The following is a 23,902-nucleotide window of genomic DNA, read 5'->3' as shown; positions in this document are numbered from 1 at the left end:
CTTTGAACTTGCAGCTTGCTGCTCGCAGATTCTTCCCAAAATAATGCATGGTGTATCTAGAAAACAGAATATGATGTATACTCATATTAGATACACGATCAGATTAAGGGTATTTAAACAGAACAATATGGAGCTATAAGAAAAGCATCCAACATAAGCTGAAACTAACTTCGGATGTAACAAATACAAACACTCAAAATGTGGGCAACATCTGCTACCATCATTGCATACCAGTAATTTCTATAAAATGAGACAACAGAAATCTGTCCAACTCGTATTTATGAACTTTGAGTCATTTTGTCCAGCCTCTTCCCTGACTCTGCGAGAGAGAGGGATTTTGTCAAGCCAACCTGCCATTACTGATTCCAAGTCCGGTTTTCCCAGCTGTTATTTCCCAAAGCCTTAGAAAATAAACAATTTCAACAGAGATGAACCACAAAGGCATAGATGATAGTCAAATTCTTTATAATACCGTAGTTCAGGTAAATATTTTACACTGTCGGAAGGAATGGCTTCATTTTCTCACTTCATTACCATTTCATCTGTAAACCATTGAGATTATATTCATGCAGTTGCATTTATGTTTCCCATGTGAAGGCAACTATATTGGGCAATTTCTTCCTTTGTCTGATTCGTTCAGTTAAAGAACAGAAACGCCTAAAGTCATCTTCAATCCTAATAATAAGAATCATAAAGGTCAAACTTTCACTTATAGGACGCTTCATATGCTGTAATTTAGGCACAGTCTTAGTTGAATGCATCAGTACCATCTCACTCAACTGGCCAGCTCCGAGAAACAAATTGTCCCTCCCGCAAGGCACATTTGCAACCACGACAAGACCGACAAACAACTTTTCAGATTCACTAGGGCTGCAAGAAGGTTAGAAAAATCAGATTTTGAGAAACACATTACTTCACATAAACTTCCAATTGCCAATATGGTGAAGCAAGATTCGCAGTTTTGTTTCCGTTCTGATGCTTGACTGTCTCAGCACATTCTTTACATAGACGACAAACAGTAATCGATGAAAATTGCTGCAGTGGTTCTGCATGTCTAAGGCAAACATGGGCTTAGACAAAGTTTAGACTTAAAATGAGCCTGCCACTGCGAGTTCACTGAAGGGTGGATGCTTGGGCATGTTGGTTCATGTTATAAAAGGAAAAAAGTATAGCACAAAAAGACATGGACACACGGTCGAGGCACGCAGTGCTAACTTCCAACAAATGTTTATGTTAGTAAAGAAAGGTTTTATACCTTCATATTACAGTGGACAATCAGGCATGCACTAGCAAAGCATCTCTGACATACACAAGTTCCCTTGACAAAGTGCAACCAAAGGGCTGCTTGCAAAATTTCCTTGAAACCTGCAAACTGCAAACTTTACCCTTGTTCAGTGCTCCTTCGTACTGTGTAAACCATCTTCTTCCTCTCGTTTTATCAAGGCCAGTGATGGAGAAATTTGAGGTAACAGGTGCTATTCTAATCAAAAGTAACGCGTGGTATAAATAAATTAATATTTTTGTTGAGCAGCATAGCGTTTAATGTTTGATTCCGCATAGATACAGGCTACTAAAAAGTCATCGGAAGGTGAAAAAAATATATGGGAATTTGGCTCACTTTATAACAATATATGGAAGATGTGCCCATGAGATAACCCCAAAATAATGGCAAACCAGGTTTAACAATTAATTCATTTTTGCAACACTAACGAAGCAAGAATAATTAGAAAGGAGGAGGCAAGGAAAATAATTCTTAACATACTCAAAATTCATTTCCGTGTCATATACTGTGACTCATATATCATCATCATCATCATCATATGATGATGATGATGATATATTTTAGCATATAGGTGTCTAGAATGCCTTCAATGTTTATATTGCATAATCTTCTTTTAGGCTGAGTATGCTGAAGTGGTGAAGAGAAACATGTTTGGGACATCCTGATGGCAGACATGTTCACACTCTTAATATGCTCAACTATACAGAATCATTTCCTACTATACATGCTTCAAGAGGAAAAGAGGGTAATCTTCAATAATAGTATTTGCAGTTAGGGCAAGACTAAACTTACATCAAGATGCAGCTAAAGAAATCGAAGCAGCCTCTACATATGACGGTGAGCGACAGCAATGAAACAACCTTTTCATATTTTTACCGTGCAAGCCTTGAATATCAGCCCAAAACACAGGACGCGAACTCAAAACCTTCAGGTAGTTACGTGGACATGACATAGAGTTCAGTGAAGGAGGCTATTAGATCTCATTAACAAATTGGGTGCTTCCTATTCAACAAAGCAAATAGAATGTACTGTCATGCTCAATATGAGTTGCAACGCATCACGAGTGAATCAACTCTGGCATCCAGGCAATAATAAATCAGTGAGCATTTAGGGAGAGCATGCAACTTGTAAAAATAATAAATGAACTCTGTTACCTGTTTCTTCAACTGAATGAATAAATTGTGAGCAAGGTCAATGTGTGCCAAGAACTTAGCTCCTACTGCATATTGTGCGTTGTGGTGCTTATTGAGTGGGACAGTACATTTTCAGAAATTTTTATACAAGTCAGAAATGTATTAAGAACAGGACATAAAATGCATTACTAATATGCATGATATTTACTAGTGTAAATTAATTAAGACTGCCATCTTGCTCTGCTAATTACCTGCTAAGTAATTTGTTTATGGATGATAGTCAGGTACAACTAAAGATTGAACGAGCAGTTGCTCTACAAGTCCCTTCAGCAAATGCCATTAAACAGTATCATGATGGCATGGTTAATCCAAGTGCAGAGTGTTTATTCACCTTTCCCAGTCATCGAAATAAAAAATATCAGTGGGCTGACGCACCCGCGAAAGAAATCAACAATTAGGCGGTGGCAATATCAACGAACGTGCTCGCTGGTCGTCGAGCAATTAATACCCGTCCCACAATGCAACGCTCAATTTAAAGGCGGCGCAGAAACATCTAGATAAAGCCGGAAACAGTGACTAGCGCTACCTAGAACATTGCAGAAAGACACGCGAGTGGTCGGAATCTTCGAGAAACATCTCGGCGCGTCTTTCATGACAAAGAAACTGATAAAGCTGTGTCTCGCGACAACGAGCATGAGCCAAGAATACAGAACTGATCTTTGGCCACAATAACACTGATAAGGCCGCATGCCAGCGGCTGTAACAAATACAGATTTGAAGTGTGCGCTGCAATATGCATGCATATTTACTATTATATAAATACAGGACTGATTAGTTTCATATACGCCCATATTTCTGTTAGGAAAATGCACGAGGAAATAGCGGCACAGTTAGACAACATTAAATAGAAACCGCGTACAACTGCCGAATGTCTTTGTAGGATGTGAAAAGATCAAAACGGGACCTAATTATAGGCTAGTCTCAAGTGTTTGTTTAGGTTTATTTCAGGCGAGCATAGGACAGCGGTATTCACTCTCTCCTTTCCGTGCATTAATTACAATATTACAATTACAATCTGTAGCAGCTAGGCGCAGAGAGTAGTGGGCTGTAACCTACGCTGATGTTCTTAGGAGCATAATCTTACCCATATGCATCCCATTCATTGCAGCCCCATTCGTGACTTTTACAGGAAATGCGACCGGTACGACACAGGAGGCACAGCTGCTCAGGAGAGCACATTGATCCAGATGAATCCGCCGCTTCACAAAATGGTTAAACTGATGTGGAGCGCTCCGATAACCAAATTTTGGGTGCATCAGGTCAGAAAGCATGCACTTCCATCGGTCGCATCGTACTTGCCCACGGCACCAAGTCCACACATGACGCCTCTCTGTCTCTTGCAATAAGAGACACTATGGTCATTCGTGTGTTTCCGTCATGTTGCTGCATGTTTTTTTTTGCGCGATTTTTCTAACAATGTGTACACAGCCCGCTCCAACATAACAGAAGAAAATTAAATGGCTGACTTGTAGCTATGCATGATTATAGATATAAGCCAATGAAAATTCGTATTGTTAGCATTGCATTGAAGAAAAATTCTTCCTTGCAAATAGTTATGTAATACAGCATATCACAGTTGGCTTTAGATCTTCATGCATATGCTGCGATAAGGTGATTATAATGATCAGAGGCGTCCGGTGCGTGTATACCTTCAACAGTACGGACTTACGGGGCCTTGTGCAAAAGCAGGAGCAATGTTTACCGGAGATTTGGTTGGAAAATTCACAGTAATCTTTTCTTTCCGTGCACAAATATGAACGACATGCCCAGTGTCTGAGCTGGTAAAAGATAAGTATTTGCACTATAACACATCATTCCAGCGTTACAGAGAAGCCTAGTGGGCGTTTTTGAAATACTTTCAGGGCAGCACGTCCACTATCGAACGGCGTCGCTTCTGTACACTCCTTGTCAATGATGTGTCCTCGGCGAGTTCATTGAGTGTCGTATAGGATTTGCCTTTAAGCCTGCGTGAAATATTACCACCTTGAACTTCATTTGGCACCTATTAAGGTGCACTACACTCAATAGGTTAGCTTCTCTCAAAGCATTAAGATTTTTCGTTAGCGAAACATGAGTCCAGTGATAAAAGAACAGCAGTAGCAGTTCATCTTGAAGGAAGAATAGCGCAGAAAAAGGCGAGACACTTCAATGAACACACTACCAGTACTTACTAAAAAAAAGGCGTTTATTCGAACGCATCGCAATAAATACGGAGCAAGAAAAACAAGAAAAAATACAGGGAATCATCAAAGATTAGCAATGACAATATAGGAAATAAGCTTCTCCGTCAATGCAAGGGGTGGCTCACTAATGCAATGATCTGTCTCGGCAATGTGGTATGCTTCAACAATCTCCGGGTTCTCTGATCACCATAAGTAAACATTATTGTTCGCTGGTACAGGTGGGCTTCGCAAGATTTATCTTTTTCCATGTGTTATCGCACATTGCATGCGAGATGTGTGCTTGTGCAATTCTTAATATCCCTACGGTGTTCCAAGAGGGACCAGTTTGGCCGCTGTATAGAGCACCGCATGGCACAGAAATCTTGTAAACTACATTTTTCCGGCAGGCTACCATCTTCTTGGCATGTTTAATGTCGCATTTTCAGTGCGTTCTACCACTTTCCTTTTCGGCTGTCTTTTATTCCACAGCGCGACAGATTTGGCTGAGTTCGGTGCTGAAAACAAAACGTCAACCTTGTAGCGTGCAGCCACTTTCTTAAGCCTATGAGCAATGTGGAGAATATAAGGAACAAATACATGTTGTCAGTGAAAAATCCAAGCGTTCACCAGAGGATAGACAGCACAGACATCTTCCACCAATCTTGCCATTATCACGCAGGCCCAGGTAATGATATGACGTGGATTGACAGCGGTGGAGAGCCGGGAAACCTGTGCTTCGAGACTTGCCTTTACTACATGGTGACAGGATTTGAATAATGCTCCTCTGATGCATGACTGAGCGATCCTATTCTTGACAAGTTTTAAGTGCCCTGAGGAGAAGTGCAGCAATAGTTTAACCAACCATAGATTGTATTCCCAGCAAATACGGTGGTCCTGAAATTGAAGGCCTAGGTAGAGGAACTGCAGCACATGCCTTTGGGAATCTCGCATGTGAGGTTCAGACCGATTGCCTTTATCATTCAATAAATGTACAAGGTGGCGGTTAGAAGTGTTTTTTTTTTTCAGTAAATACAATATATACGTCAAAGGGGCTGAAACGTGGAGGCTATGGGGCGGAAACGTGAAGGCTAATCAAAAGAGTTCCACTTAAGTTGAGGACAACCCAGAGGGCTATGGAACGAAAAATGGTAGGGGTAAAATTAAGAGATAGGAAGCGTGCAGAGTAGGTCAGAGAAATAACTCAAGTTACCGGCTTTCTAGCGGAAATTAAGAAGAAGAAATGGACATGGGCAGGACATGTAGTACGAAGAGAGGATAACCGATGGTCGCTTAGGGTAACAAACTGGATTCCAAGGGAAGGAAAGCGTAGCAGGAGGCGGCAGAAAGTTAGATGGGCGGATGAGGTTAAGAAGTTCGCCGGGGTCAAGTGGATGCAGCTACCACAGAACCGAGTTAAGTGGAGAAATATGGGAGAGGCCTTCGCCCTGCAGTGGGTATAGTCAGGCTATGTTGATGATGATGATGATACGTCAAAGAACCTGAAAACCTTCTGCACCATTCCACCAATGTTAACATCAATAAGTCCGTCAACACTATACAAAAAGATGTCACTAAGCACCGAAGCGAGGCAGGAGCCGATGCCGGAGCCGATGCAGACACCCGACATTGTCGGTACACATTTCCTGCCCATTCTGCACACGTTGAAGAGAGGTAGAATGGGAGTAGTCCTAAGAAGATGTCGACTGTAATTCCGCACCTTGTCCTGTAGGTCACTTCGTAGCTATTGGTGATGTGAGTTCTGACTTTGCGCATGAGCTCGACATGTGGCAATGGACAAAACATATCTTCAACGTCTATGCTGAAGGCGCTGCCATGGCCCGGGGTCTCGGTCTTCAAATATTCAACGACTACTTCAGAGTTTGTCAGAAGATAAGGATCGGAAAGAGGCGACGAATAACGATGCCTGTGTAGGTAAGTTGAGACCACCTTGTGCCAGGAATCAGTTTGAGTCACACAACTGTGAAAAGGGATGTCCAATTTCTGTTTTGACGAAAACAAAACGCTTGCATACTTTGGGTTTGCGTTTTCTTCACAGAATTAGCGAGCCGTGTCAAGTTGAGGTCATTCAAAAGTGTTATGGCCTCACCTTTTAATTTCTTTAGTAAAACTGTCACTTTAAAATTTTAGCCCCATTGCCACCGCGGCTTTTCAAATAAACGCTCTTTGCTTAAAGCTACAAAGAAACCTTATTCATCGGACTGTAATACCCGTAAGTGTTTTGCAACCAGGTCATCAACAAGAGGCTTAAAAATATCCGGCTTTGATTCCCTTGACTTAGCATAATTGCTAATTGCGTCCACTCATTCTGACACACGTCGACGTGTCGCGTAATGAACCTCTCCTGAGCTAATTTTTCGGGGGCACTAAGGAACGGCTGGTAGAAAAACTTTGGTCCATGCTGTAGTATCTTGAATGTGTGGCCCAGTAACGGATCGCACCGAAGGGTCAAAACTTTGCCTTCCGTCGTTCGCGGCTTCTTTCATGAGCGAAGATTAGGACGAAAACTATTCCATAGAAATTCTATAACCTGGTCAGCTCTTTGGCACCAGTCCTGGTGCAGTCGTTGTCGCCTACGATGGTTTCCCGCGCTCGCACAAACAGTTGAGAGGCAGTCCTTCAGGAACCGTAATTGTCGCCGCCACTCAGAACACATAAGATGACATAGCCTTCGTGAATGACCAAACGACGGCCTAAGTGGTCCACACGTCACTTGGACAGAGTCCACACTTATCATGCCGGGATGCCGTTCTGGCCTTGCAAACATAAACGGCTATCAAAGAGCTGAGAACAGCAGGGTTAGAGAGGTTTAAGTAGGAACAAAGAACAGAGCCCGATGTAATAGAAACACATTAAAGCAGAGCGAAAAGTTGAGCATGTGGGTACTGGTTCATCTTCAAGGAAGAATAGCGCCGAAAAAGACGAGACACTTAAAAGAACACACCACGAGCGCTTACTAACAACAAAGGCGTCTATTCAAACGTATAATAGTAAATACGGAGCAAGAAAAAAAAAGACAAAAAAACAAGGAACAAAATTGGAAATTGGCAATGACAATTTGGAAAATAAGTTTTTTTCTCCGTCAGCGCAAGGGATGGCTCACTGATGCATTGATTTGTCTTGGCAATGTGGTATGCTTCAGCTATCTCCTAAGTCCTGTGATCACGATTAGTAAACATTACTGTTGTCTGGTCCAAGTGTGATTCACAAGATTTATCAGTTTCCCAGTGTTATCGTACGTGGAATGCGAGATGTGTTCCTGTGCCATCCCTACGGTGTTCCGTGAGTGGCCAGTTTGGCCGATTTATACCTCACCCCATGACACAGGAACCTTGTAAACTACATTTTGCCTGCAGGCTACCATGATCTTGACATGCATCATCATCTTGTCGCATTTTCTGCGCGTTCTCGCACTTTCCTTTTCGGCGGCCTTTTTTTCTGCCGCTGACATTGAGCATGCCAACCCGACGGTAGCCTGCAGGGAAAATGTAGTTTACAATAATCCTGTGTCATGCGGTGCTCTATACATGGGCCAAACTGGTCGTTGCATAAATACATGACTCACGGAACACCTTAGGGATATTAAGAATGGCACAGGCACACATCTCGCATGCCATGTGCGAAAACACCGAGAAACTGATAAATCTTGCGAAGACCACATTGGACCAACAACAGTAAACTTTGCTTTTCATGATCAGATGACTCGGGAGCTTGCTGAAGCATACCACATTGCAAAGAAAGATCACTGCATCACTGAGCCATCCCTTGCGCTGATGGAGAAATAAACTTATTTCCGAAATTGGGTCATTGCTAAGCTTTTGATTTTGTTACTTGGTTTTTGTCTTGTTTTTCTCGCTCCGTATTTATTCCGATGCGTTTGTATAAAAAACTTTCGGTTAGTAAGCGCTTGTGGTGGATTCCTTGCGCTGACGGAGAAACTTATTTCCGAGATTGTCATTGCTAACCTTCTCTTTCGGCGCTATTCTTCCTTCAAGACGAACCAGTACCGACATGCGCAACTTTCTGCTCTGCTTCAATGCATTTTCATTACATCGGGCTCAGTTATTTGTTCCTACTCAGCCTCTCTAACCCTGCTGTTCTCACCTTATTGATAGCTGTTTACGTTTGCAAGGCCAGAACGGCATCCTGGCAGGATAGGTATATGGACTCTGCCTTACGGACTTCTAAGTGATGTGTGGACCCCTTAGGCTGTTGCTTGGTCACTGACGAAGGCTATCTCTTCTGATGCGTTCTGAGCGGGGCGCCAAGTACGGTACTGAAGGATTATCTCTCAACTCCTTGTGCGAGAGCGGGAAGTAAACGACTACTGTATCAAGACTGGTGCCGAACAATTGACCAAGTTATCGGTTTTCTATGGAATAGTGTTCGCCCTTGCCTTCCCTCAAGAAAGAAGACGCGACCGACGGCAGGTAAAGTTTTGACCCTTCGGTGAGATCCGTTACTGGACCGCACGTTTAAGATACCACAGCATGAATCAAAGTTTTGCTACCAGCCGGCCCTAAGTGCACCCGAATAATTGTCGCTGGGGAGGTCCATTACTCGACAAGTCACACGACCAAGTCCACTCCACACTCGCTGTGTGTCAAAGTTAATGAACGCAATTATGCTAAGTAAAGAGAACCAAAGTAAGCCGGAAATTGTTAAGCCTCTTGTAGAGGATCTAGTTGCGAAAAATCTGCTGGCATTGCAATCCGATAAAGTGGGTTTTTTTGTTGTTTCAGCAAAGAGCTTTTGTTTGAAAAAGCCGCGGTGGCCGTGACTCAAAATTTCAAAGAGATGACAGTTTCACTGAAGGAAGTAAAAGATGAGGCCATCACACTTTTAAATGTTTTCAAGATGACACGGCTCGCCAATTCTGTAAAAATATCACCAAACCAAAGTCTGCAGGTGTTCTTTTCCCCGAAAGCACTTAAATAGGGATATTCGTTTTCGCAGCAATGTGACTGAAACTGAATCCTGGCACACGGTTGCCTCAACCTACCTACTCCAGCATCTCTCATCATTGGCTCTTTCCGATTCTTACCACGTGGCGAACTCAGAAGTAGTCGTTGAAATTTTGAAGAGCAAGAACCCGGTCCACTGCGGCGCCTTCAGCATAAACGTTGAAGATTTGTTTTATTCATTGCCTTATGCTGACCTTATGCGCATACTCCGAACCCACATCATCAATAACGACGACGTCGCCTTCATGACAAGCACGTATGGACGTAAGCTTCTTCAGCACGTATGGACTGGGAAGGAAACTTGTACCCATAGAAGTCGGGTGTCTGCATCGGCTCCTGCGTCCCCCCGGTGCTGAGTGACATCTATTTGTCAAGGGCTGACAGACCTTACTGATGTTCTCTGCTGAAGGTTTTCAGGATTGTTGACGATTATATTGAATTTACCAAGAAAACACATTTTACCGCCACCTTTCGGACATACTGGAAGTGTTAATGGCATTCGGTCTGAACATCTGCGAGATTCCCAAAGCAACGTGCTGCAGTTCCTCGATCTACGCCTTCAATTTCAGGACCATCAGTGTTTGCTGGCAATACAATCGAAGGTCGATTAAACCATTGCTGCACTTCTCAAGGCGCTCAAAACTTGTCAAGAATGGTATCGCCCAGTCATGCACCAGAGGAGCATTACTCAAGCCCTGTCGCCATGTAGTAGAGGTCAGGTTAGAAGTACAGGTCTCGCGGCTCTCAACCGCTGGCTATCCACATCATGTCATTACCAGAGCCTGCGAGATGATGGCAAGATTGGTGGAAGATGTCTGTGGAAAATCAAAGCGTTCCCTAGAGAAGCGACAGCACAGAAAACTTGCAGTTTTTCTTTATATTCACCGCACTGCTCATGGGCTTAAGAAGGTGGGTACACGATGCAAGTTTGACATTTTGTTTCCAGCACCGAAGAAACTCCGCCCAGTCTGTCGAGCCGTGGAAAAAAAAAGGCTGCCGAAAACGAAAGTGTGAGCACGCGCAGAAAATGCGACATTAAGCATGCCAAGCCGATGGTAGTTTGCAGCAAACATGTACTTTGCAAGATCCCTGTGTCATGCGGTGCTGTATTCATGAGCCAAACTTACCGTTGCATAAATACACGACTTATAGAACAGCGTTCAAAATTTCGACTACTGAGTTCGCCACGTGGTAAGGATCGGAAAGAGGCAACGATGAGAGTTGCTGGAGTAGGTAGGTTGAGGCAACCGTGTGCCAGGATTCACACCAGATGTGTGCCGTGTTTACAGGCGCACATCTGGTATGCCATGTGCAATAACACTGGGAATCTGATAATTCTTGCGACGCAAACCTGGGCCACACGACGATAATATTTAGAAATCGTGATCAAGGGAAACAGGAGATTGCTGAAGCATTCCACATTGCCAAGACAAATCACTGCATAGTGAGCCATCCCTCGCGCTTATGGAGAAAGAAACTTATTTTCTAGATAGTTATTGCTAATCTTGTGATTTTGCTCCTTGTTTTTTTTTTTTTCTCTTCTTTTTCTTGCTCCGTGTTTATTCCGATTCATTGTAATAAACGCATTAGTTGTTAGTAAACGCACACGGTGTGTTCTTTTAATCGTCTTCTGCCCTATTCTTCCTTGAAGATGAGCCACTACCAACATGCCCAACTTTTCGCTCGGCTGCAACGAGCAGCATTTAGTCGTTACACAACTCCTGCGGTTTTGAGGGCGCTATACTCTCGCACCGTGAACCTCTCCAGTGTGGGGACAGTTTTTCAAGCTCTACCTCACTGTGGCATAGAAAGTGTGTCGTGATTTGGAGTGGGTTGAAAAAATTAAAAGCGCACTGAGGATTATTAAATTTCGCCATCAAGAAGTCTGGTATGAAATTTTTCTCCACAGATATTCTACATTTTATTTTTGGCCGTGCTGAGCATAGGTGCTCTCTGGCCTTCGTGCGGACATAGCACGCTCGACGCAATTTGTATTGTGTGGATTTTCCTAATCGGCGCCGAAATTATCGACCGCGCCTACCGTTTGCATCTCGTAAGTTCTTCACTGTCCCATTATTCGTTTCCTCTCGTTTCGCAAGCAGCCGGCAGGTTTTACTTACATCTAACTTTTTAATTTTCAGAACAACGCAAGCGTACCGCTGGTTTCCAAGTGCGTCGAAGTGTTCCTCATAACATTCTTCGGGGTCGCCTACATGACGTCGAGGCTTCTCCGAGTCGGCCCCTTTGGAGAGCCGTACAGTGGTAAAGTACTTGTGTGTGTGACCCTGCTGTACTTCTACTACCGCCAGACTCTCATCTACTTGCCAATATCACCGCAGATTGGACCGCTTCTCTACACAATAAAGCTAATGGTAAGCTTCTTGTCGCCCACAGGAAGTTTCCGCAGTCATAATAGAAGGGTGTTCAGCGCAACACAGACACACACAAGAAAGAGGACACCACGGGCGCTTACTTGAATCGTTTAATCAGGTGAAAGCAGCTGACATATATAGCCTTCTCGGCAATGCGCATCCTTACAATGTATGAAAACAATGCATCAATCTTACCAAAGAAGTCGTGACAGAAATATTTGGTCAGCCTCATAAAGAAATACCAAGGTGTCACTGATACAGTTTGAACTTATTTTTTATATCAATGGCTTGTAGAGCTAGAGATGCCTCTGCCCAGATCTCACCTCGCGGAACCATGATACACAATTGGTGCAAGCCCTAATGCTCAGCCTCAACGTTTTCAATGCCTTTGGCATGTTCCTAACTTTCTCGCTTTTGCATGCTCAAATAACCGACTTTGGTAACATGCCAAAGACATTGAAAATAATGAGGTTGAGCGACTAGGGCTTGCACCAATTGCGTAACCACGGTTCTGCCACGCGGTAAATCTGCGTAGAGGCAGAAATGAGACGGCTCGTGAAACTAGAAGTCCTTTATATCCAAAAAAGCAAATTGGAACTGTGTGACACATCGGGTTTTGTTTATGCGGCTGAGCAAACATTTCTGTCACGCCTGCTTTGATAAGACTGGTGCTTTTACTTTGATACCTTGTACGCATGCGCATTACTGCCACGGCCGCATATGCCAGTGGTCTCTTTTTGTGTGTGCCTGTGTAGCGCTGAATGCGCTGTTAGTACGCCTGACGACCAAACAGCTCAACAGATAACTTTCCTGAAGTTTCCGCAATGTGAAACTGCGCTACACTTTAGGCTACAATATTAAACTGGATCTCGCAGAAAGAAAGAGAATGCTTCTCAGAATGCGTTATGTTGAGAGCAGGGGGTATATTTTGCATACACCGATGTCACCCGTATTCTCAGATCTTGCCGTAAAGACGCAGCCGAATTTGGCCATCGCTGGTGTCTTAACAAAGCGGGCGCAGACAAGTGCGGTATAAACCAGCGCCTTTGAATCCCTCGTCCTCGCCGCGAGCCACCTGAGCGAAGAAGAGTCGAGGAAGAAAGCTAGGACACCGCAAGGTGTATCATGTAGCAGTACTGAAGTGCGAGAGGAGGAAGGCAGGACAAGAGAATGATAGTGCGTGGCATCATTTAGCCATTGCTACCTGTTCTGAAATATCCCACGCAATAAGACCACTTACAAATGGAGGGTAAATAAAATGCAAGATTATATGACGTGATTAGAGATCATCGCCTTCTATTTACCTGCAAGTGTTACAGCTCAGTTTCGAGGAACGGCAGAACGTGATTAAGGACATGCGAACCCCACTTGGAGCTGAGAAATACTATGCACATTTTCATCAAGGTAGACCCTATTATTATGCCTTACTATTACTCTGTCTTTTATTTTTCTGTTCTGTGCGCGAAACTGTCTTAATGTAATTTGCGCACAAGTTTTTTTTCTTATGTACTCATGTAGTAGTTTTTATATATTACGTGGTCTTTTGTGCGCTTTCCAAAGTGGGGTCTGAGTATCTGTCAAGCTGCCATAAGGCAGCTTTTACTTCAGGCTCCCGCCATCATGTACACGGTGATCGAAATAAACTTAATAATATTATTATTTTAAAATATACTCAAATTGTACGACTGAGTATTATGCAGTGTCGGATTAGTAGGTGCACACGCTGCTCAAACCCGTCCCATTTGGTCAAATGGCAGGCGCAACACCAGAGCAAGGAGGGTTGTCGCCGTTACAACAATTGCAATTGCGCCCAAGACGCCTCTCTTGGGCGCAATCGGTGGTGCACTCCAGTGTGAATCGCCGATTTAGTTGCGTCTTCACTCCCTAGCTGCTGCATGGTGTAATTCATTCCTTGAATGGGGCATTTCAAGAGGCACGAGTTGTGGTGACTCCGCATTGTTATTTAAAGTGGTCCTGGGTCCACACTGGGCATGAGGAGATGGAAGTAGACAAGGAATATAATTTAAAACATATTTAAAACAACTGGCTCTATGTCAATTACGACTCGCTGTGACTTGGCTGTGTCTGCTTCGGCATGGTGCGGCACGGGCTCCGAAGAAGGGCTGGGCTTTCGTCACGGCCAAGTTGGTGGAATGCTGAATGCTGCCACTGCTGCCTTCTTTCCCCATCTGGCGGTGGGTTGAGTTGCCAGGCGCCGAGGCAGGATGACAGAGTCAGAACGTGAACGGCGGTTAGACCCTGGGCTTCCAGGTCATGGCGCAGCTCGTCTTTTGCCTAGCTCATCATCCGTTCCACCGTGTCATCGGCTGCCTACGATTACTCTCCCTCGCTCTTCGGTTCACCTCCTCCGTTAAGCCCTCCGCTCCATATTTGCGCCTCTTTTTTCCCCGTCGAGCAGCTTAACCTTTCTCCGCGGCCGCCGTCTGCCTTTGCCAGTTTCCCTGCGGCTTTCACTGGTCCCGCCCTAAGGGAGTCGTCAGTAGCTGTTTATATATGGGATTGTTTCCGTTCCTCGATACCAAATATGGGCATGCGTTGTAGGCCATTCGGCCAACGCGCGCTTATCAAGTCAGCGCTTGGAACCGGCACAGGCGCACAAGCAACTGAGAGGGGGCGTAAACCGGGCTTTATAAACGCACGCTGAAAAAGCGCTTGAGAGGCTTTTGGTTTCAGCGAAGGGCCAGGTGCGTGGCCTACTAAGACTACCAGCGATATGAGTGCGTGCCCTGGCGCATGAGGCCTATTATTCTATGCCTCTCAAGATTGCCTACGGCCGTATTTGTGCTTTTCTTTTGATCGCCACGCGGAGGCGGCGGGCGCCTTATTTCCTTGTTTTCAGTTATTAGACTTCTGCTCTTGTTTTAACTTGTGTGGCTCGATGGGTTAGCCGTGGTTCCCGAACCCTTACACCGGACGGCGTGAACTTCATATGGCGCCCATTTACGGATTTTTAGCGTCTGTCTAGCGCACACACCGAAATACTGGAAATAGTCGGCGAATATGTCTACTTAGGACAGGTAGTAACCGCCGATCCGGACCATGAAAAGGAAATAACAAGAAGAATAAGATTGGGATGGAGCGCATTTGGCAAGCACTCGCAGATTATGACTAGCAGCTTACCAGTATCGCTCAAGAGGAAAGTATACAACAGTTGCATCTTGCCTGTACTCACCTATGGGGCTGAAACTTGGAGGCTAACGAAGAGAGTTCTACTTCAGTTGAGGACAACCCAGAGGGCTAAGGAACGAAAAATGGTAGGCGTAACATTAAGAGATAGAGAGCGTGCAGAGTGGGTCAGAGAAATAACTCAAGTTACCGACATTCTAGTAGAAATTAAGACGAAGAAATGGACATGGGCAGGACATGTAGTGCGAAGAGAGGATAACCGATGGTCGCTGAGGGTAACAAACTGGATTCCAAGGGAAGGAAAGCGTAGCAGGGGGCGGCAGAAAGTTAGGTGGGCGGATGAGATTAAGAAGTTCGCAGGGGTCAAGTGGATGCAGCTAGCACAGAACCGGGTTAAGTGGAGAAATATGGGAGAGGCCTTCGCCCTGCAGTGGGTATAATCAAGCTGATGATGATGAGCGCACACCTTGGTTACGAGCATCTGTTTAGGGTTTCTTCTCCTGTGTCGCTTTTCTCGCCAGCGAGATCGTGCGGTCCCACGTTGTGCTCGCACGGTAATGTTCAGGCAGGCCCAAGCAGAGACCCGACGATGGAACAGAATGCGGGCACACCCCCTAGCACAAAAACTAGGAACTAGCTGCAGCTTTCGCCTGTCGGCCCAGTTAGAAGCTATATCGTCTCGTTTAGAAACAAAACTTGATGAACACGAGACACAGATAAAGACACTGAGTGCCAACATAGCTTCCCCTGAAATCAAGGGTCCCCTTGTAACCACTGCCACATCGTCAGGCCACGCTGCCTCCTAACCTCTTCATCTGCACCTCGCGGTGCCGACTTATGAAGGACACACAGACGCAAAGTCGGTTGGAGATTTTCTGCAGCCAATGGCAGACGCTGAAGCCCTCTCCGAGAATACCATGCTGCAGCGCTTACAGGCTCCGCCGCTCTCTGGCGTCAGACGTTCTCCACTTGCGACGAGTTCGAACAGTCGCTGAAAGCAAAATTGCTGCTTCTTGACTAGGCACGCCGAATCAAGGACGAGCTTCGCAGGCGAACATAAGCGGCAGGCGAAAGTCTCTTGGAATACATCCGTTCATTCCAAGAACTCTATGAATGTGCGGACTCTGTCGTCTCGGGCGCCGAAAAGATGTCGATGGGAATAAGACAATGTCATCCTTCTTTTCTAGTGCACGTCAGGGCAAGCGATTACGCCAGCTTGGATGATCTCGCCAATACAGCGCTGGCAATCCAGGCTGGCGTGCTAGCAGAGCTTGACTACAGGCCTCCACCAGCATCGGAAACGTGTTTGTAACCATCGCGTGCATTGAGACGAGGGGCATCGACACCTTCACCACGACGAACCCAGGACAACGCCCGGGCTCCCTGAGCTCTGAACCCACTCGGTGCGCGCGCAATCTGCCAGCGATAAGGTGAGCAGGCCCCCGTTTAACCGCCGTCGGCGTATTCCCGCAGCAATTGAAGGAATGCGTGACCAACTCCGGCAAACGGATAGCAGGAGGCGCTATGACGACCACCGCAACTATCAGCACCCAGTCTGCTTCCGCTGCAAATGCTGGCATCACATGATGAGCCAGTGCCCTACACCCGCAAGCCTCGGGAAACAACGCGGGTCGGCAACAGTAAGCAGAGGCGACCAGCAGCCGGCACAGAGCTTTCAACTCTGCTCCGAAAGTGTCTCAAGCCCACGTCGGCACTGCCCGTGGGCACGCCGCCCGGTAGTGAAGATGTCTTCCAAAGCGGGCGTCTCCCAAAGCGAGAGAGACGCCCGGGAGTGTGCCGCCCGGCCAACGCCCACTTATCAAGTCGGCGCCTGGAACCGGTACACGCCACTCATGCGCACAAGCAACTGAGGGAGGCGTAAACCGGGCTTTATGAACGCATACTGATCAAGCGCGTGGGGGGCTTTTGGTTTCGGCGAAGATCCAGGTGCGTGACCTACTTGGACCACCAGTGATGTGAGTGCTTGTCCGGGTGCATGATCCCTATTATTCTATACTTCTAATTGCCTACGGCCGTGTTTTTGGTTTCCTTTCGATCGCCGCGCGGAGAGGTGACGTACGCTTTATTTCCTTGTTTTCAGTGAAGATAAACTTCTGCTCTTGTTTTCACTTGTGTCGCTCGATGGGTGAGCCGTGGTTCACTAATCCTTACATCGGAAGTCGTGGACTTCAGTGTGAAATTTGACAACTCGACGCCAGCGTGGCGCGGTCAGCAGTGTCCAAGAAAAGTTACTGACCGGTGTCCGCTGCCTCGTGCACGCGCATGAGCCGTAACAGTGACTTCACGGTGGCCGTTTATATATCTAGGCAGATTCATCTGCATTTCATGCGGCAGTCAAGCATTTTAGGCAGCTAATAATGCTGGGAACAGGGCAATCAGTGCATCTATACGTAATCAGAAAGGAAGAAGAGGCAAAATAAGACTTCCTATCGTACACAGCGAAAGGTTTTAAGCGCTACCAAAATATTTTGTCATAAACACGTGACTGTGTGTGAGTTCAGAGTTCGGGTAAATTTTCGGAATTATCGGAAAATGTTTTACTTCGAGAGCAGCCATAAAATGCATTTTGCAGTTTATCTGACCTTATCGTTGGTGTGCTCAATGCTGTCCACGCAAACACTGCATGGGTGGTAACGATGTTTTCTTTTTTGGTTTGTGTGTGGGGGGGGGGGGTGGAGGGGGGGGGAATCGGGGTGTCCGCTCCTTCTCCTAAATGTTTTTTTCTTGCAGGTGGTCCGGGATTTTGCAAATTTTATGCGCATGGCACTGCTGGTGATAATATGCGGTGGCATTGTCACCCATGCAATACTTTACCCTGACTATCCGATCACCATGGAGCTGTTTCGGCGCATCTTCCACAAGGCTTGGTTCTCCCTTTTTCTCACACCCATCGAAGACCTTGCCGGTAAGTCAAATACTCATTGGTCCCTGTTATTTCATTGACCTAGAGAAACCGAACAGCTATATCATTTATTGTCTGGTGGCACGAAATATTATTGACCGTATCTTCTGTCCACCATCAGCGATATTCAGCTGAATCAGTAGGACCGTCTCAGGACAAGGGTGTCGGATGCTTCTTGTATATTCGAAACACAACAACCTACTCTTAAAAGATGAATGCACGCACTCTGTACGCGGTACTCATTTGCTGCATCTCCAACCCCTGTTTATGCCTGTTTGCTTTCTTTCCGCCATCTTGCGCAAATATGATGTCTGAATCTAAGCTTATTATATTTTCGTTTCAATGCATTGTTTCGTTTTAATCACATCAATCTCCCCTGTTAGCAATAGGACAATTTGACATAAAAAGCAATGAAAATCCTCATATTAGCTGTGCTACTTCTGGGGAGTGCAGTATAAAATATGGGACGGCTATGGTTGGTGTGAGGGTATATAATCAGAATCTTGCTTATATAACATCACGAAGAAGCTATGTACGGAAACAAGCCAGCACAATGGCTTAAAGACGCTGGCTCACCCTCCATATTTTTGGTATTAATTGGCACAAAAAAATTATGTGACACTGTCCACCTATACATAAATGCAAATTAAAAGTCGCCGCACGTGTCAAATTACTTGGCCCCACAACGAAGTTGATTTCGCTTAACACACGAACCTTGTATGTGCTTGCGAGGGAGAGATGGTACTGCATAGAATACATAAGCAATGTTTGTACCTGCGCACTAAACATGACTTAAGGCGTGGCTTGGACTGCTGCTAGCGCCGCGATGCGATAGTCATCAAGCACAAGGCAAGGGTGGGGATAGATTGTATATGAACGGTGGCAGGCATTTGTATTTTTTTCCGTCGTTGATATGTCGCTTAGACTATAGTCGGATACAACTCACGTCTGCGGTAACAGACACGCACTTCTCCGTGACAGAGAGTAGATCGCTGTTTTAAAGCTTAAAGTTCCTGAAGCATGTATTAAAACGTTGTATGCCTTTTAGAAAACACCTAAGTGCATTCAGATGCAACGCACTCCGAAATGGATTTTTAAGCACACTGCATTCTTCCTAGACTGCACCTCACACGCTGGATTTGGCATTCCGTTAATGATTTTAAGGCCGCGGGCTCGACCACGGCCGCAGTGGCCCTATATTCAGCAAAGTCGAAATGCAAAAAAAGCCCGAGTGCTGTGCGTTATTACCGCACGTGGAATTAGTAGTAATCAAATTTTTGTTCTTTTGTTTTTGTAATGACGCGCAGAACATTACACAGAATACCAGCATTCACGTGGAGAGTGCAAAACAGCAGAAAATAATTGAGTACTATACTTTATTGGTTTCAATTTAGGCTTTGGTACCAATTACTGAAACCCTTAGTTCATGCTGCTAAGGCTACAGCAACAGATATGCGGAACGTACAGTGATTAGCGTCCTTATTCGATTTCAACGAGTAAAAATGCTCGAAAAAGAAGGGACGTAAGAAACACAGGCACAAACAGGGCACAGTTCTTTGTGCTTGTGTGCTTCTTACGTCCTGTCTTTTTCGCGGAGTTTTACTCGTTCAATTAGTATGAACCAACTAGCCCTTCAAAGTGTAGTACTTTGCTTTCAACGCGCCTCAAATCTTACGAGCGGACGTTAATACGTGATTTTGGTTTGTATCGAACAGTAACAATCGTAATGAAAGCTCATGAGTCAATTTTCGTGGAAAAGGTGAGCCTAACAATCAGATAAATATTTTGTTAGAAGTAGGACATATATGAGGTGAGTTTTGTCCTTAGACTTTTTATAAACACCTTCGAAAGGTTTTGCTTGCAGGTTATGTTTAGCTTTTGTCGTGACTGCATTCGGGCAACCTGGACGGTCAGATTCTCGCAGTGAAGGTCAGCCCCTAACAGTCACAAGGTGGCAGATCTCAATCCATTTTCTTTAGTAGTGCATAGCTCAGTACCGGTAGGATGTAACTGTTGTAGACTTTCCTCTTGGCGATACCGGTAAGCTGCTAGTCATAATATTTGAGTACCTTCCAAATGCGCTCCATCCCAATCTTATTTTCCTTTGTACTTCGCTTTCGTGGTTCGGAGCTGCGCTTGCTACTTGTCCTAAGTAGACATATTCGCCTACCACTTCGAGCGCTCCGCTACCCATTTGAAACTGCTGTTACTTTCCCAGGATGTTACACATTACCTTCGTCTTCTGCATATTATTCTTTGTGCCTACCGTTCCGCTTCTCCTGTCTAGATAATTATTAATTAGTTGCAATGGGTTCCTTGAGTTACTTAACAAGGCAATGTCATCAACGAAAAAACTCTTCATCGACACTGTTGCCTAACTGCTCCCATTCCATGCCTTTGAATGCACCCACTAAGCGAGCCTTAAAATATCACGGTTGGATCCTGTCTCTTTGCCTAACACTTTTCTTAATTGAAATGTTATCACTTTTTTGTGCCGAACTGTGGTTGCTATGCAGCCGCTATAGACAACGTCCAGTACTTTCTCGTATGACTTGCCAATGCCCTGATCTCGCAGTGCCTGCATGTCTGCTGAGGTTTCAACCGAGTCAAATGCTTTCTCGAAGTCAATGAATGATGTGTATAGGGGTTGGTCATATTACAAGCCCTTGCCTATCAATTGATTGATCGTATGGATATGATCAATGGCAGAGTACCCTTTCCGAAATCCTGCTTGCTTCTTTAGTTGTTTTAGGTTTAAGGTTGTCTTCACCATATTAGCGATTATATTGGGAAATACCTTGCACGTAACTGATAGTAAGCTGATTGGTCTGTAATTCTTCAATTCTCTAGCGACACTTTCTTTCAAGATTCCGGTACTCTTGATATCATCAGGCATTGCGTGCACAGGGTGGCAACTTTCTATAACACTATATCCCCTTAATCCTTCAACAAATCTCTGTTTACCTGAACCTCCAAAGGTGCTTTCCTCCTTTTCATAGCTTCTAAGGCTTACTATGGCTCTCCCTTCGTTATTGCCGGAATGTCTGAGTTCTCTTCCTTACAGCCAATTTCATTTTTGTCCTGGCATCTATGGCTACTGTTTAGGTCTGTATAGAGCTCCTCGGCTACCTTGATTATCTTTTCCATGTTAGTAATGACATTGTCCGCCTTGTCCCTAAGTGCATACGCCTGGTTTTTGCATATGCCTAATTTCCTCTTTACCGCTTTCAGGCTGCGGCCATTCTTTAGAGCATGCGCAATTTTCCACGTGTTATACTTTCTTATGTGGGCCACCTAGCGCCTATTGAATAGGTTTGATATCTCTGCCAAATCTATGCGGTTTGTTTGGTTGAAGGCTTGCATACTTTGACATTTCTTAATAAAATCTCTCGTCTTCTTACACAGTTTAACGGTATCCTCTCTCTTACAATGGTACCGCCTACTTCTACCGCGCACTCAGTGATGATATCTCTGCAGTTATTGTTCATTGCTTCTAGGTTAAGGCCGGCCTTCATTAGCACTGAGTATCTATTCTGTAGCCGGAGCCTGAATTCGTCTACTTTTCCTTTTACCGCTAATTCGTTGTGAGACTTCTTCCTCACTAATCTGTTCCGTTTTCTCTCCAAATCCAGATTAATTCGAGATTTCACCATTCTGTGGTTACTGCATCGCCCTTTTGCGATTACCTCTACATCCTGCATAATCCCGGGGTTAGAACAAATCAGGAAATCAATTTCATCTTTCGTCTCTACGCTAGGCCTTTTCCAAGTCCACTTCATGTCTTTCCATTTGCTAAAGAAGGTAATCATGATTCGTCGGTTATTGCGTTCAGAAAACTCAACTACAACTCTTCCTTGTTATTTCTTAATTCAAGGCCATACTTGCGCAGCGCTTGGTCTCCAGCTTGCTTTCTACTTACCTTGGCGTTGTAGTCGCCCATTAGTACAGTATACTGCGTCTTTTCCCCATTTCCAATTCTACGTCATCATAGAAGCTTTCTACTGCCTGGTCATGTAGCCATGATGCTACATATAGGTGCGTATGCTTGTACAACTTTCAGCTTATAACGCTTATACGATGCCGGCTACCCTCTCATACTGTAGAATTCATCTGTATTAGCAGCGGTATCCTTGTTGAAAAGGAAACTTCCTTCTAGTTCTCGCCTCTCCGATAAGCTTCGATAGCACAGTACATGCCCGTCTTTCAGTACTGTATTAGCCTCATTTCTCCTACCTCACTAAGCCCAATGATATTCCATTGCATGCCCTCTAGTTCCTCTAATAGCAGGGCTGTCTAACCTTACTAGCCGGGGTTTTAACATTAAACGTTGCCAGGGTCAGTTTTTCAATGGCGGCCTCCTTGGATTTGGAAATTCTTAGCGCCCCCCCCCCCCCCCGCCCCCTGTGTCACAGGTCAAACCGCCGCCGTGGTAAGCTGGTCCGCAGCCGCTGGTGACTGAAGGCCGTGGTTTCGTAGGACTAATCATGGGAGTTTGGGGTCAATTACTGCACCAGGGTTTCTAACTCCTGTTCTGGTGATAGAGTGCGTTGCCCAATGTGTTCGCCACATAGTCACACCCCAATCCTGTTTTTATGCAATTCCATCTACACAAGGTTTTATTCTTTTTGATCAGGTGGATAAATAATCTGGGATTCGAGCCATGGTCCTCTTGCATGCGAGACGGATGCTCTACCTCTACGCCACCGCTACGTTGTTAACGAATACGTCGCAGTTAATTAAAAAAATTGTCCCGGTCAGGCTTCGAGCCCTGGACCACCACCTTTTTAGGGCTGTCGCTCTACTAACTGAGCTAACCACGACAGGCAGCGTATAAGATGGTAGGGCGACAGGAAGTTGTAGATAACTTAAGTGGCAACTAAGTTTTGTTCAATATTTTAGTGCAGTCCACCAAGGTAAAGTGGTTATAAAGTGGTAACCGTCCACCTTAGCGAGGCCGGTTGACGGAAGGACAGCTTGGAAATCTCTGTTGCGAGGTAATGCTCTCGGTACTTTTACGACCACTGATGATAGCTGGCGTACATCTCGCTCTGCCTTTTTTGGCTCACCGGTATCGCCGCGTAGCCAACGCGCTCATTACGTAGGCGTTACTCCGCGTTTTGCTGGCGGATGCGACCTCACACGCCTGGGCAGCGCATGTCAGTTTCCTTACCGCACGAACCTAAAACTGCTCCCCAAGTTTCACAGCTCGCGCGCGGCAGGGAAAGCGTTTTCAAGAGAGAGTAGACCTAAACATGCTCACGTCAAAACTCAAAGGCCTTATTTCAGAAACTGGCTTAGGCTCTTCGCCGAAAATCAAGCATCCTTTCTGTAGGCGATTAGACTGGTTATGGTTTGGTTTGTAGGGTTTAACATCCCAAAGCGACCCGGGCTATGAGGGACGCCGTAGAGGAGGACTCCACAAATTCGACACCCTGGGGTTTTCAATGTGCACTGACATCGCACAGCACACGGGCGCCTTGCTTTTCGCCTGCATCGCAAATCTGCCTCGGAGGCCGATTTGCGATGCAGGCGAGACCGATGTACGACCGGCCCTTCAACATAACATTCATTAATTACGAAAAAAGCATTTGACTCAGTAGAAACCTCGGCGGCCATATAGGCATTGCGAAATCGAGGTGTAGACAAGCCGTACGTGAAAGTGCTGGAAGATAGTTTTCCCAAATTGCTATGACAGCGACTACATTTTCGGTAATTTGCAAGGCTGGTGAACGTAATTTAGCTTCAAACTGCAGACCAATTTCTGTTCTTCCGGTCTTATCAAAACTTCTAGAAAAGCATATTTACATAATAAAAAGCATGGTTTAAGTGAATCGCAGTTTC

At 45.2% G+C, this 23,902-nt stretch overlaps 1 pseudogene; it reads left to right on the top strand.

The window, feature by feature from the left end:
* Window positions 1–23,902, top strand: part of LOC146172009 (transient receptor potential cation channel subfamily M member-like 2) — a 765,506-nt pseudogene that overhangs the window by 568,089 nt on the left and 173,515 nt on the right.

The sequence above is a fragment of the Amblyomma maculatum genome, unplaced genomic scaffold (assembly GCF_055883805.1).
Source record: "Amblyomma maculatum isolate TAMU_Amacu unplaced genomic scaffold, ASM5588380v1 scaffold_15, whole genome shotgun sequence".
NCBI lineage: Eukaryota > Metazoa > Arthropoda > Arachnida > Ixodida > Ixodidae > Amblyomma > Amblyomma maculatum.
The sequence above is the reverse complement of the archived record's forward strand: the minus strand, read 5'-3'. Positions and strand labels throughout refer to the sequence as shown.